Source organism: Vombatus ursinus, unplaced genomic scaffold (assembly GCF_900497805.2).
Source record: "Vombatus ursinus unplaced genomic scaffold, bare-nosed wombat genome assembly UNPS02014867.1, whole genome shotgun sequence".
NCBI classification, from domain to species: Eukaryota; Metazoa; Chordata; class Mammalia; order Diprotodontia; family Vombatidae; genus Vombatus; species Vombatus ursinus.
In genome coordinates, this window is record NW_020954645.1 from 219,634 (window position 1) to 233,674 (window position 14,041).

The following is a 14,041-nucleotide window of genomic DNA, read 5'->3' on the forward strand; positions in this document are numbered from 1 at the left end:
CTCTCCCTCTTTCCCTCCCTCTCTCCCTCTCTCCCTCTCTCTCTCTCTCTCTCTCTCTCTTTCTTCCTCCATCTCTCTCCATCTCTCACCCTCTACCTATCTGTCCCCGTCTCTTTCTTTCTCTCTGCCCATCCATTGACCCATTTATCTCTATCTACCCATCCATTTATCTATCTGTCTGTCTATCTTTCTGGGAGTTGTTATGGTCTTCCCTCTTCCCGCAGCCTTTCTCCCTCCCCCACCGGTCTGGGTTGATTTCATGTTTAGCCACCTGCAGACAGAGCCAAGGGAGCAGCTGAAGCCTGTGAATGGAGGGAAGACAAAGACACAGAGGGGGGAGGGAGAGTTAAATCCTTCCATCTGGCTCCCCAAGTTGTTTCCAAACATAAGAACTACAGGCCCAGACCTAGGATCTCTTTTTCCTCTCTCAGGAAGTCTGGAGAATAGCATTCTGCCTCCTCCCTGGTTTTTAATTGTTTGCGTCTTGTTATCAAATAACAGCACTGAATTTGGAATCAGGAGACCTGGGTTCAAATCCTGGATTTGGATTTTTTTTTAGCTTGCATTCTTTTTTTTAATTAAAAATTTTTATCAGTATCTTTTATTTTTATATCACCTTCATTTCCCAATATAACTTTTCCCTTCCCTTCCTAAAGCTTATTCCTTTTTTTTTTCATTTATTTATTTTATTTTTTGACTTGGATTCTTTGTAGTCAAGTTACCTTGACTATATGCACTTCTCTAGACCTCAATTTCCAAATAAGATTAGATGATTTCTAAGGTCCTACACTGCTCTAAATCTTCTGATAATATGTTCTGTGTCTGGCTATTAGTCATCTGTGTATACCTCCACAATACAGAGCTCTGAGATCTCTCAGACCGCCATCTTCCACCCACCCCCCTAAACTTAATTTTTATCCTCATGACAACCTCCAGTTTTTCTGCCCCTCTCCGCTTTCATAGTCCATCACATCCTCTGTCCTCACTTTCCGTTGTCAATTGACCTTCTAGTTAACTAGTTCAACTTTATACTGTCCTCTACCCTAAAATCCCTTGGCGATGGGCCTATTGCCACTTATCTATCCATTTCCAAACCCCAGACCTGGAGGGCCTTCACCATTTTCTTTTTCTATTCCTATTTGAGAGCTTCTTTTTTTTAAAAAATTTATTTAGTATTTTCTTGTTCCCTAATTACATGGAAAAACAATTTTTAACATTCGTTTTTAAATTTTTGAGTTCCAAATTCTCTCCCTTCCTCCCCACCCCTCTCATTAAGAAGGTAAGCAATTTGATATAGGTTATACATATGTAATCATGCAAAACATATTTCCATATTAGTCATGTTGTAAAAGAAAACATAGACCAGGAAAAAAACCAAACAAACAGACTCGAGAGTTTCTGAATGCTGCTAGAGCATGGGACCTGGGTTCACTATACATTTACGTTATCTAATTTCAACTGGGCCCTCACTGGTGCATGGCCATTCTTTCACTCCTCCCTAATTAACTCCCTATAGCATCTGTTTTAGGCATTCTCTTCTCTCTGTCCACCTACACAAACTCTGTCCCCCTCCCCCTTAGCAGAGCCATGCGATCACTCCCTTCCCCCTTTTCCCATTCCTAATCCCCAATCCTAGTACTATCTCCATCTTTGCTTCAGTCCTGGAGGACGGGGTGGCCCTAAGGACAACCTTCCTACTCATAGCTGAATCCAACCCCTTTTTTGCCTTCTAGGGTACTTTATCTCTTTGATCATCCCCTTTCTCTCCGATCTTCAATCTTTTTAGATCAATTGGCTTCTCTATTGCTTTCAAAATGTGCCCAACTCTCCATTATCCTTAATATACCTTCACTTACCTTTGTAATACCCTCAAGCTAACCTTCCAAATCTCTTTCCCATTTTGCAATAATAAATTCCCACATCTGTACTCCTTGCTCACACTTTCTTTCCTCTCTCACCTCTCTACCCCCTTAAATCTGGCTTTTGACTATACCACTTGACTGAGACCGCTCTTCTTAAGGTTACCAATGATTTTGAAGTGTTAGATCAAAATGCTCTTTTCTCAGCCCTCATCCCGTGGCTTTTGACACTTTACTACCCCCTTCCTTCTGGAGGTGCTCTCCTCCTACCTGCCTGCCTAGCAGACTGACTTCTCCATCTCCTTACCTGATTCATCATCCATGTCATGCTCACTAACCATGGGCTTCCCCAAAGGCTCTGACCTAGGCACTCTTCTCTTCTCTCTATATATGTTCTCTCATGATTTCATCATCTTCCATGAGGTTGAATCATCTTCCTTTTGTGGGTGACTTCTAAACCTACATATGCAGCCTTCAACTCTTTCCTGACATTCAGGTCAAGATCACCAACTTCCTATTGGGCATCTCCATATGGATGACCCATAGACCCCTCAAATTCAGATGTCCAAAATGGAGCTCATTAACCTTCTTCCAAAACCCCTTTTCCTGACTTGCCTGTTTCTGTGTAAGGGACCACAATCTTTCCTGTCGCATAGGTTTCATTCATCATTGACTTGCCCTCTTCCTTCCTCTCCTCCCCCATGTCCATCAGTTGACATTTGTTGTTGAATCAAACACCACAATCTCCCCCATCCCCTTCTCTCCACACCCACAGCCACCATCCTAGTTTAGGCTCCCATTGCCTCTTACCTAGACTATGGTAATAGCCTCCTAATTGCCCTCCCTGCCTCCAGTCTCACTCCTCAGTTACCAAACTGACATTCCTAAAAACACAGTTCTGACCATGTGATCTCCTACTCAAGAAGGGTCAATGGCTCCCAATTACTTCTAGGGAAAACTACTAACTCATTTGTTTGTTATTTAAAGCAACATTCCATCTCTCTGCCTTTGCACAGGCTGCCCCCATACTACCCTTCTACCTGAGGTGACGCTCTGCAAGGGCCCCTTTGGAGGCAGCTGGGTAGCACAGTGGATAGAGCGCTGCTCCTATGGTCAATTCCTGAGTTCAAATCCAGGCTCAGACATTCACTAGCTGTGGGACCCTGGAAAAGTCACTTCGCTTCTAGTTCCTCAACTTAAAATGAGGATAATAATAGCGCCGAACTCACAAGGTTGTTGTGAGGATCAAATGAAATAAAATTTGTAGAGTACCTGGTACATAGAAGGCACTTAATAAATGCTTGTTTCCTTCCTTCATGAGGCCTTTCCTGATCATATTCATTCCAGACTCCTATTGCTCTCCTACCCTGAAATGATTTTGTATTTATCTTTTATATATTATTTATTTGTCTATCTGTATATCATTCTCCCCAGCCTATCTCCCTTCCAAACAATGACTAACAAACAACAATTTCCCTATCCTTCTAGAGAGGTCTATGTCTTTGCCACGTACCTGGTGCAGGGCCTGGCAAATATCAGTCATTAAAAAAATAGGCATCTTGAATGAATTGATTGAAAGAATGGGGGAATGAATAGCCTGCTTACGGAGGCTGCTGTTGTATACCCCCACGCATGCTGTGTGTGCCAAAGGCATTTATGTTGTGCTTCCCCCAATTATACTGTGTTCTGATGTGGGAATTTGGACAAATTAATTTCCCTCTTTGAGTAAAATGGCAGTAGTGGGGGGTGGGGTGCTGTACTAGATAATATCTAAAGGCACTTTCAGCTCTGATGATCCAGGTTCTGTGTTCTAAGGTTCCTTCCAGTTCTGACATTCCATGTTCTAGCACACGTTCTAGCTACTTATACATAGTAGGTGGACAACATATGGTTGTTGAATTGAATTGAGTTCTAAGATCCTTTCCAACCCTGACATTCATCGATCTATGTTCTAAGGTCCCTTCCAGAGCTGACATTCTATGGTCCACATCCTAAGACTCCCTCAGGCTCTGATATTCTTTGCATGCTCATCCCGAGTAGGTGAAGAGAAGCCCCATCCCAAGGTGACCCTCTTTGCTCCCGACCCTGCTTTCTCCCAGTTCACTCCCTTCCCCATAGCACCTCCCACCTTCTGCAGCCACCCCCACTGAATGGCTCCCCCCACCCAAGGGAGGGGGCTCAGAAAGATGAGAAGAACCTACTTAGAATCCATGAGGTGGTTCTGCCTCCCCCCTGCCCCGGTCTGGGCCTGGGCTGGCTGCTGGGTCTCTGTGCTGCTGGCCTGACCATAGGGCCTCCTCCCATGGAACTGGTGCCGGGGCCCAGGCTGGGCCGGAAGGCTCCACTCCCACCCCCTGTGACCTTGGGAGGGTCAAGAATGAGATGTGTGAGTCATCTCCAAGCCTCGTCCTAAGATGGCCAGGAGGGGTCTGCCTGCTTCCCCCTGGGGAGAAAGGTGTCCTTTGTGTCTCAGTCTCCTTTCCTGGCTCTGAATCATCCCAGATGACCACCCTCTCCATTTCCTCTCTGCCCCACCTCCTCCCTTGTAAATGCAAGCTCTCCTCCGTGCTGGCCCAGTCTTTCCCAAATACTCTATCAGCACCAGCTAACTCTCCCCTTTCCCATCTCCCACCTCAGGGAGGAGGCGTTGTGCTGGAGTGCAAAAGGCATCAGATTTGGCCTCCTAGCTCTGCTGCTTACCACAAAGTCACCTCCCCTCCGTTCCCTCGACTGGCAAGTGGAGATCATAATACACACCTCATAGGTCTGCTGTGAGGAAAGGACACTGTAAACTGTTAAGAGTTAGAGAAACGAGAACTCTCAGAAATGACCCAGAAAGTGAATGAAGCTCAAATCCAAGCCAAGGAGTCTGAGGTTAGACTTAAGGAAGGGCAGGACATCCCTTCTCTAGGGCTCTTGAAATCAATCACTAAGCATTCCCACCTCCCTAGGGGGAGGAGACCTACCTGCCTGAGATGTGGAAAGGAACTTGGGGACAAAGGGGCAGTAGTCCTTCCCATTGTGGCTGTGGAAGAAGAGTGTGAACTGACCAGACTATTATACCAGAGGGACCCAGGGCCCTAGGACAACATTTTCTTCATCCTCTCCCCTGCCCCCCACCACTTTCCAGACCCCTCATCCTAGTCTTTTTCAAAAATCCTCCAGAATCCTGGCCTGTCCTCAGGAAGGGGATGTCCCCAGCCCAGTTCTTGGATGCATGGAGTCAATCTCTGACCTTATCCCGACACAGAACAGCTGGGGTTTGGCTCAGGTTGGGGGATGGGAGGTATGAGGACTTGGGTCATGGGTTCTGCCTCAAACTGACATGGTCTCAGGGCCTGGAGGTCTGCAGAGATGTGAGAGGCCCCAGCTGCTGGGAACAGTGAGACAGCCTGAGTTGCCTTGAGAGGGATGGAGAGAAAAGGGAAAAAGAAAGGACTTGGAGGATTTGGAGAAACTCAGAAGTTATCTCTAACTGGGTGGGATCCTCTCTATCCAAATAAGTGGACCCATGGGGGGGAGGGTAGTCCACACCTGACCACTCCCTGTTATCTCTTCTCTTCACTCCCCAGGAAAGAGAGGTGCTAGAAACTTGGAATCACATTTAGAGTCAGAGAATGTTAGAGGTGGACAGGAGCTTAGAACAAGGAAAGCAGAGTTCTAGACTGGAAGGAACCTTAGAATAAAAATATGGAGCATAAAATGTTGGAGTTGGAAGGGACCTGAACTCAATAAATAGATATTTAACACCTATAGTGGACAGGATACTGAGAACATAAAAACAAAAAAATGAGTCCCTGTCCTCAAGGAGTTTATATTCCCTTGGTGATACCACTGGTGCACAGATAAGTAAAACGGAAAATAATTTGGAGCCCCCTTCCCCCAGTGCCAGGAGAGATTCCTTCCCCTGCAAAATCCTACCTTTTCTAGAAAAGAAAACACGGAGTCACGAGGGACTGCCCTTCCACACAGCACCGGGCCTGGCTTGCCTGGCTTGCCTGGCTCTCCTGGCAGTTCTTTGTCCTTCTGGGCTGGTGCTGGTACTGGTGCTAAGGGCAGAGGCAGGAGCCTGGCCTGACCCGGGGCCACCTCTCGCCACCAAGCACAATGGTGGAGGGGGCAACCCCCCCTTCAAAGGTCCCATTGTTCCCTGGAAGGCAGCAGCTCCTGGGGCTGCTTCAATCCTAGGGATTGTCTCCTGGAAGCATGGGGCAGTGGGGAGGGAAGAAAGAAGAGAGTGGGGAGGATGAGTAGCATGGGAAGAAAGGAGGGGAGGATGGGGAGAAGGTTTGGGAAGAAGGGAGGGGAGATAGGAATGTGAGAATGAAGGGAAGATGATAGGAACAAAGGAAGGGTAGAAGAGAGGGGAAGAATGAGAAAAAAGGATCGGGAAGGAGATGAGAAGGATGGGGAGAAGGGAAGGGATGATTCAGAGAATAAAGGAGAGAAATGGAGAAAGGATAGGAGAAGGGAAAGAATAGAGAGGGAGAAGGTTGGGGAGTGGTTATGAGGTGATGGAAAAGGAGTGAAAGATGGGAAAGATTAAAACTGTTATTAGACGCGGGGACTCTTCCCCAGAACTCCTTTAATCCCCACCCTCCTACGCCCATCCCTTCTCCTTCATCTGGGACAGGTGCCAAGGAAGAGTTCAGGGAAAGGCAGGAGGGTCTAGGACCCAGGCTGGAATCCATGCAGTCACTCTCATCTCATCTATCCAGTGCTAGTCTACCTATCTGTCTAATTGCCTTCCCTCCTCCAATATTTCCATCATTGTATTAGGGTAAGGGAGCAGGCAAGGTAAGCCCAGCAAGGATGAATGAACTCCTCAGCTACTATGCCAGCACCTTGGATAGCTGCCACCAGGTGACTGGCATAGGGTAATGCTTGGTATTGCAGCTCCCAGCTCTATGGTTTACAAAACACTTTTCTCATAAAAATCCTGTAAAGGAGGTAATGGATTAGGTCCCACTAAGTTCAGGCTCAGATAATTGAAAATGACAGAGATAAAAGGAGGGAACACTGGGCTTGTTCTTGGTTCACAGTTTATGTGATCTAGAATCTGAAGTGTCTTTGACATCATCTAGTCTACCTGTCTCATTTTACAAATGAGGAAACTGAGACTCAGAGAGATGTGCCTTGGCCCAAGGTCACACAGCTAGTAAGAAGTCAGCCAGGATTAAAACCCAATGCCTTCAATCTGCCTTGCAGATAATAAGTGCTGAATAAATGTTAGCTAGAAAAAAATCAATGTTAACTGAATTCAATTGAATTCTGATTTCCAGTCCAGCACTCTTTCCACCATGCCATGCTGAGGGGAATCAATTCCCAGTTTATTAGCTAGGGGACCTATAGTAAGTTACCACATCTCTCTGAGCCTCAGTTTCCTCAGCTGAAAAGTCACAACTAATGAAAGAACAGCTCTTTGCCCCTGTGTGTTGACTAGGCAGGGCAGGTTTGCTTTCATGGTGACCACCATGCTACCCCCACCCCTCCAAAGGACCTCTTAGTCCTCTGCTTGAATTTCCACACATTTCCCTCTCCCACCTACTCCCAGGATCCCATCAAAGTGCTGCCTCTTCCCATTCTGCTTACTCCTAACAACAAACAGAACTCAAGGAGATGAGGGCTAGACTCTAGTGGCTGGCACATAGTAAGCACTATGGAATGTTAGCTATAATTATTAGCTATCACGGTGGCTGCCCCTTCTTCATATCAACCCCTACTTCCTAACTGAGTTAGCCTCAGAATAGTTATGACTGAATGGGATGATAATTCCTGTACCTCCCAGGCAAAGTTTTGAGGTAAGTATTTCCCTTATTGCTAAAATACACATCTTTGGTTGCTCTGGCAACACACATATTTTAGAGTTCTTATTTCTGATTGAAAAGGGATGATTTCAACATCTCACTTACAGTGAGTAGGATGACCAATCTGCCACTCTTCCTGGAAAGTTATGAGAAACAGAGAGAGTTATGAGGCACTAGGTTGAATCCCACCTGCAGGCTGAGTCCCCCTCCCCCCACCAGAGCCAGACCCTGAGCAGGGGAGCAAGAAGGACCTCTGGCTTCTTAGCTTGGCTCAGCTCAGCCTGGCAGCTGCAGTTCCTGCACTCACCCTGTACCCAGTTCTAGCAAATGGGCTGTTGTGCAACGGATTCTAACTCCATACCCCTCTCCTCTTTATCCCCTCTGCCATTTCCCTAGTCTAGGCTCCCTTTGCTACCCGTTTAGACTATTTGGGTTGTCTCCTAAAGGGATCTTCTGCCTCTACTCTGTCCCACCTCAGTCCATCCTTTGCACATTGCCATGATGATGTCCCTTCTATAAAAGTCTGCCCACGTCACCCTTCTGCTCAAAATCTTTTTGTGGCTCTCTTTCGTCAGCTGAGGAAAGTTCTAAGGCCTCTGCCATGTAGGTGCCTCCCTAGCCTGGCTCCCACCTGCCCTTCTCACTTTAGCCCACACTATCCCCTTCATGCCTGCTACACTCCCCCCACACTAACATCCACCCTCCCTTCCTCGATTCTGCCCACGTCTGTGCTATTGTTCATGTGCTGTGTTCATGCTGTTCCCTGTACATCTAACACCTTCTTCTCTCTGCCTGCTAATTTCCTATTTATTCTTTAAAACTGATGCCAAATGCCTTCTCCTCCAGGAAGCCTTCCTTGAAGCCCACCATCTGTTATGACCATTCCTCTCAGACCTTCCTTGACCTTTTGTTTGTGCTGTTAATGCATTTAACCCACAACATTGTGTCCTTGTGTCTTAACCTCCTATTAGACTAGGAAGGCAGACACCTCAGTTTTTTAAAAATAAATTTTATTGATATATTTTGTTTCTACATAGCTTAAATTTCCCCCCCAGAGAGCCATCCCATATAACATTTACCTGGTTTTATTTAAAGAGTATTTCGCCAATGGTGAGCACAGGAGTCTACATGCAGCAGATGCCTGATCAAGGTTTCTTGAATTCAGTTGAATTGTCCCGTCCCCCTCTGACCAAGCTGCCATCTATGCTTCAGTCACAGTAACTGAAGCCTTATCATCATAGGATTTAAGAATTCAGAAATCAACTGAGTCTTTGACACCTTCCATTTTATAGACTAAGAAACTGAGACCAAGAGGAATGAAGTAGTTTGCCCAGGGTCACACAGCAGCAGAGATAGGATTTGAATCCAAAACCAGACCTCTTTCCCCTATACTATGCTTCAGTCTTGGTTCCACATCACCTCTCCCCCTCTCAAATAATATACCTGTTACTTTGTGTCTGGGGTCCTACTTGTTCTTTCTGGTCCTCCCAAGGTCTAAAACTCTGCCTTGCCTCCAGAACGACTTGACACTCAGTCTGCTTGAACTTTGGCCTATTATCCATAGACAGGCTCTCCTGAGCTGGGTCTCAGCTACCTTCTGGGATTACCTGTGACCCACAGCTGGACCTCTCTGGTGCCTACTTCTCCATCTACTCATGTTATGAAGCCAGACTTTTCCCACACTCCCCACTCATCCCTACCTCTCCATATTTCCATCTGTCAGTCACAGTTAGTTCCTTGCTTTATCATTAATATAATCCTGGAAGGTCTAGTGTCCAGGTCCTGGCCAGCCCTGCTCTAACCTGTCCTGCTGAGCCCTGGTATTTACAACCAAGCTAAAAGGCAAAATAAACTTCTAAGTACAAAATACTATTCCTACTACTCAATGGTTAAAATTTACTACTCAACTGGTCAACTAAATTTAAACACTAGGTTTCATACAGGCCTACTAAACTTTCTTTTTCATCTGTAAAATGGATAATAATAACACCTCCCTCCTAGAGTTGTAGGGATCAGATGATACAATATTTAGAAAGCACTTAGCATAGTGCCTGGCACATAGTACGTGCTATCCAAATGTTAGCTATTATTATTATTATTGCTATTATGGATCCAGGTGCTATTTAAGTGAAAGCTATAGGGAGATGGGTTTTGAAAAATTTCAAAATGTCAGAAGCCAGGATGGAACTGGTAGCCTGGTGGCAGGGGTAGTGTCCATGAACAGAGATAATGAGTTTCTCATTACTGAGTTTATGTGATAGCCAAAAAGTACCCCAGCCCTCCTCCATCTTAAACTGAATTAATTAACAACAGTCTAGTGTCTAAATGGAGAAATGTAATAGTCTCCCTGTCTTTTGCCTTAGTTAGACACCATCTAGAATGTTTTTTCTAGTTCTAGGTCCCACATTTTAGGAAAGACATTGACATGATATCATGCTTCCAAAGGAAAGTGACCAGAAAAATGAGGGTACTGGAAATCAAGATCAGTGAGGATTGGTAGAAGGAACTAGGGATGGCTAGCCTGGAGAAGAGAGACCTTAAGAAGCACCTGACAGTTCTCTTCCAATATTTAAAGTGCAACCATGTGGAAGAAGGATCATTATTATTTTTTAATGAGTGAGGGAAGTTATGGGTGGGGCAGGGTTAGGTTCCATATAAAGAACTTTCTAATAATTAGAGCTGATCAGAAGTGGAATAAAATTTTTCAGAGGTAGTGAGTTCCCCATCACTGGAAATATCCGAAAAGAACCCAGATGACTGACTGACTGACTATTTGGGGAGGATATTGAGGAGGAGATTTCTGCTCAGGACGGGGGTGGACTAGATGGGCCCTGAAGTCCTGTCCATCTGCAAGCTTTTGGGATTCTGGGATCAACAACCTCTCCAGAAAGCCCTTGTTATTTTCCAAGCACTTAGTGCTCTGTCCGCCTAGAGGGTTTGCAGCTGTGGCTCTTCCTCTCTCCCAAAGCTTGTCCCATTTCTTTAGGTTAGGATCTGGCCTCTGTTTCTTAAAGAGGCCAGGCTTTATTTTTCTGAAGCATTTAAAAAATCAGGTTAAACCTGACAGGGATTAACCTCATCGGGTGATTCCCTTATATATAGCCCACTGGCTCTCTTTCTCCTTACCTTTGCTACGGCTACAATGTTTCTGCATTTCACCGGCCACAAATCCAACTATCGTATCTCTCCTTTGTTTGCTTCTATCCTCGTGTCCCTGTAGGAGCCTGGATAGACTTGACCACCTCTCCCTAACATCCTTTCCTCTAGGTCCTAACCTGGGAGTGATGGTAGCAAGTTGGCCACCCACTCTGTGTCCTTGGAGAGCTCCTTGGACCTCAGCATCATAAGATTTGGGGACAGCTAGGTGACATAGTGGATGGAGCGCCAGCCCTGAAGTCAGGAGGACCTGAGCTCAAATCTGGCCCCAGACATTACTAGCTGTGTGACCCTGGGCAAGTCACTTAATCCCAATTGCCTCAAAAAAAAAAAAAAACCCAACCCTCAACATAGGATTTAGAACTGGAAAAGCCCTTAAAGATCATTACATGCAATCTCATTACTTTTACACATGAGGGCATTGAAGCCCGTGGAGGTTAAGTGACTAACCTAAGGTCACACAGGTAGTAAGCAGCCGAGGCAGTATTTGAACTCAGGTTGTTTGACTCGAGATCCAGCTCTCTTTCTGAGTGCAACAGAAGATGAATACTGGCCCAACAGGTTAAGTATGGAGTAATGTTCATGCAATAAGCAGTTATTAAGCACCTCCTGTCTACTGAGGTCTGTGGTAGTCTCTGGAGGAGATGCAAAGATAATAAAATATGGTGCCTGTCCTCCTGGAGATCACAGTTTAGAAGGATTCTGATCATTCACAGATAGACAACATGATACTGTACTATATACTGGACTATACTATAACTGGTAGAATGGAATAGGAGAGTAGGGCTGGTCAGTATGTCCAGGACCTGGGATCGGGTCGGTGTAGAAATTGCCTTCACAGATGCAGATTTTAGTCCACACGTGCGTAACTCGGAGTTTTTCGGGACTCCCCGAAGGCCAGAGAGATTAAACAATTTGTCCAAGGTCAGTGGTATCAAACTCAGATAGAAATGGATCCCTGAAGGCTGCATGTGGACTTAGAAAACCGCAAATAGATCATTTATGTGTTTTATGTAGTTTATTTTTGGCAGCTAGGTGGCGTAGTGGATAAAGTGAGGGGCATGGAATCAGGAAGACTCATTTTCCTGAGTTAAAATCCGATCTCAGACGCTAGCTGTGTGACCCTGGACAAGTCACTTCATTCTGTTTGCCTCCGTTTCCTCATCTATAAAATGAGCTGGAGAAGGAAATGGTAAACCACTCCAGTATCTTTGCTAAGAAACCCCCAAATGGGGTCACGAAGAGTTGGGACATGATTGAACAAGAGATTGTATTTTTATTTTGTTAGACATTTCCCAATTATATTTTAACCTGATATGACCCACAGCCTGGAGTTTTGCTAGCCTCAGCTGGCCAGCAGGCTATAAATTTGACATGTCTGCAACAGAGATGCAGCAGTGTGTAGGTAAATGTTTAACAATCGGCTCCCCCCCAAATGAACACAGGACACATTTTTAAGTTTAATCTGCCCACACTTTTAAAGTTTATTAACATTTTCTCCATCACTTTCTTAAGTCTAGACAAGCAACAAAACAATTAATCAAGGCCTGATTTGTAGCACTAGCCAATTCCTAAGGTAGAAAATTGAAGGATCATCTCTCTCCCTCTCTCCTCTCTGTCTCTGTCTGTCTCTTCTCTTTCCCTCCTCTGTCTCTCTGTCTCTCTGTGTCTCTCTCTCTCTCGTTTCCTCACTCCTTCCTCTCTCTTTCTTTCTCTGTCTTTTCTGTCTCTGTCTCTCCTTGTCTCCCTCTCTCTCTCCCTCTTTCTAGTCTTCTCTTTCCCTCCTCTCTCTCATTTTGTCTTGTTCTCTGTCTCTCCTTCTCTCTGTCTTTTCTGTCTCTCTCTCTCTCCCTCCGTCTTCTCTCTTTCCCTCCTCTGTCTCTCTTTCCCTCCTCGTCTTCTCTCTTTCCTTCCTCTCTCCCTGTCTCTGTCTCATTTTGTCTTGTTCTCTCTCTCTCCCTCCCTCCCTCTCTGTCTCTCTCTCTGTCCTGTCTCCTCTCTCCTTCCCCTGTCTTTCTCTCTGTCTTCTCTGTCTCTGTCTCTGTCTCTCCTTGTCTCGCTTTCTCTCTCCCTCCCTCCCTCTCTCTGGCTCTCTCTCTTTCTCTCTCTCCTTCCCTCTCACCCCTTCGAGCAGGCTCTAGCACACCCCTGCGGTGAGATAATGAATTCAAGCATCCCTTGCTCCAAATCCAACACTACCATGCAATTCTGCCTCTTTTGAGAGAGGTACAAAGCCCAGTTCAAGGGTAGAGGAAGAAATGATCATTTCCCACTTGGGAAAGTTTCCTGTAGGATTTCAGGTCCAGGAGGAGGAAAGGCAATCCTTGGGCCAGGGGTCGATAGTTTGGGGCACAGTTCCACTCAATTTAATAAACATTTTCTAATTTTAGGAAGGACATCCACAAGCTGGACCCCATCCAGAGCACGGTGACCAGACGAGTGGAGGGCCTCAGAACCATGCCATATAAGGAGCAGCTGACAGAACTGGGGATGTTTAGTCTAGAGAGGAGTCTTCTGGGGGATACAGCAATCTCTTCTAAGGCAGCCCCTTCCATTTATGGACAGCCCTGATTGCTGAGAGATGCCCCTGCCTCTTCTTCCCACCCCCACACCCGCAGCAAGCCTAAATCTGCCCCTGGCAACCTGTCCCTGGGGTTCCTTGTTCTGTCTTCTGGGGCCTCCCAATTGGTCTTCTCCCTCTCCCAAATGACAGCTCTCCAGATACCTGGAGGCAGCTAGTGTATCCCCCAGAAGACTTCTCTCTAGACTAAACATCCCCAGTTTCACAAAGGCCAAAACAATATGGTAAACACAGAAAAGGACCCACACGTACAAAAATATTCATAGCAGCTCTTTTTGTGGTGGCAAAGGACTGGAAATGGAGAGGATGCCCATTCATTGGGGAATGACCGAGCAAGTTGTGGTATATGAATGTAATGGAATACTATTGTGCTATAAGAAATGATGAACAGGCTGACTTCAGAAAAACCTGGAAAGACTTGGATGGTCTGATGCTGAGTGAAGTGAGCAGAACCAAGAGAATGTTGTAGACAGTAACAGCCACGTGGTGTGATGACTAATATTGATAAACTTAACCCTTCCCACCAATACAAGGATCTAGGACATCTCCAAAGGCCTCATGATAGAAAATGCCATCCACATCCAAAGAAAGAACTATGGAGTTTGAATGCAGATTGAAGTATACCATCTACTATTTTT

The 14,041-nt window shown here is 45.7% G+C and overlaps 1 protein-coding gene across 1 annotated transcript in view; it reads right to left on the reverse strand.

Annotated features, from left to right (window-relative positions):
* The window catches only part of GJC2 (gap junction protein gamma 2), a 38,761-nt gene extending 34,614 nt beyond the window's left edge, over nucleotides 1–4,147 (reverse strand). The window contains exon 1 of the mRNA XM_027842125.1: nucleotides 4,061–4,147. The gene's annotated coding sequence lies outside the window, so the exon portion shown is untranslated. The remainder of the gene's footprint in view (nucleotides 1–4,060) is intronic.
* Between the last annotated feature and the right edge of the window lie 9,894 nt (nucleotides 4,148–14,041).